Genomic DNA, 1,800 nt, shown 5'->3' on the forward strand with positions numbered 1-1,800 from the left:
CCCCTTGGCCCTGCCCTCTCTCGAAGCCACCTAGTGGGGCTCTTCTAACTGGTTACCCCGGCAGCACCCTGCCCTTCACCACCACGGGCCCCACTTTGGGAAGAAGACGCTGCCAGCCTAAGGGCTGAGGGGAGGTCCCAACACCCTGTAAGGACAAGAATAGCAGTCATGGGACTCGACACCATCCCCGGGTCGCCGTGCCTGTCTCTCTCACTGCGAACGCAGAGTAGCTGCTCCATACAAATGTCTGAGGTTTTCAGAAAGGAAGGCCATCTCGACCTGCGGAGACCGCCTCGATCGCGGGTGTGCAAACTGATGCGTGTTGACGCACGTGCGCACCCAGGAGCCATTCCCATTGCCCCAGGGAGTGCTCTGGTGCCCCAACCTTCCAGACGCAACCAGAGAGCCTGACCTCTGTCATCAGAGATTAGTCCTGCCTGCCTGTGAGTTTCACATACGGGAGCCTGCTCAGGCCACACTTCGGTTGTGGTGGTGACTCGTGGCTGCTTCCGCTGGGCCTCTGTGCTGGATGCAGAAATGCAAGGAACCGGGCAACAGGGAAGTGCTAGGCGACTAGCCGAGAGGATGGCATCTCAAGCCCCACCCAGAGGTACCTCGGAAGGCAAGCCTGGCTGTCTTCGGAGAAAAGCGGACCCAGCTGCTCCCAGGAAGGTCCTAGTCTTGCAAACACTGTGGGGCAGCTCTCCTCTGCACACAGGAGATGGCCAGTAGTCAGGACTGGTGGCAGCGACTCATACCAGAGGGCCAAGCAGTGTGTGTGTGTGTGTGTGTGTGTGTGTGTGTGTGTGTGTGTGTGTGTGTGATGTGTGTGTCACGGATGAGCTCAGGATGGGGGCATAACAGAGGCAGCTATTGCCACAAGTCAGGAATTAACTATGGACTTTGTCCTGATAAGGCCATTGACAGGAAGACAGATTCCAGGCTGAGCAGAGCCCCCAAACTAGGACTGAGTGGAGCCCAGACACCAGACCTGGGAGTGTGTGTGTGTGTGTGTGTGTGTGTGTGTGTGTGTGTGTGTGTAGGGTAAGGGGACTCCTGGCCCCACCCTGGAGGAATACAAGCTCCTTCCACATCTCACTGAAACCAATCCAACTCACCCCCTTCTGTTCATCTGGGGGGACTTCTTGGAAGAGGCAGCCCCACAGAGGCCAGAAGGCTGAGGTAAGCACAGCCCCGCGGGGGAGCGTGATGAACATTCCTCCTTCCCTGCTCCTAGGAAGAATGTTTCCTCTGAGGAACATTCGCTGTGGAGGAGGACTCAGCCACCCACCCTCACCACATGCTGGGAGCTGGCACGCCAGCGCCAGGCAGCCCTCTCAGACTCTGTGAGCAAGAGCAGGAGTCCCCCAGTGCCCCTGCCCCCAGCACCAGCCTGGCCGAGCTCCCTGGGGCCAGGGCAAGGAGGGCCGGCCCTCTCCTTTCTCTCCTGTGCCTTCACCTCCCACCAGGCCCTGTGTGGTGGGGAAGGTAAAGAGTTCGGGCCCAAGCAGGCAGTCAGCGGGGCAATGATTCCGATGAATCATGCCGGCACCTCTGGAGCCTGGTCCTCGAGGCGTCACTAATGAATTTGCTTCACCCCCCCACCACCACCCCCTGCCTCAGCAAGGGGCCTTCCTTTCAGCCCTTCCCTACTGGCCAGGGCGGCAGGAAACTGAGACCTGGAGGGGGCAGCAGGGGGTGGAGGACCAGGAATGGGCTGGGAACACACACACACACACACACACACACACACACACTCACACACACACACACACACACACACACATCCAAAGGACAAGC

This window comes from Tenrec ecaudatus, chromosome 4 (genome assembly GCF_050624435.1).
Source record: "Tenrec ecaudatus isolate mTenEca1 chromosome 4, mTenEca1.hap1, whole genome shotgun sequence".
Lineage (NCBI taxonomy): Eukaryota > Metazoa > Chordata > Mammalia > Afrosoricida > Tenrecidae > Tenrec > Tenrec ecaudatus.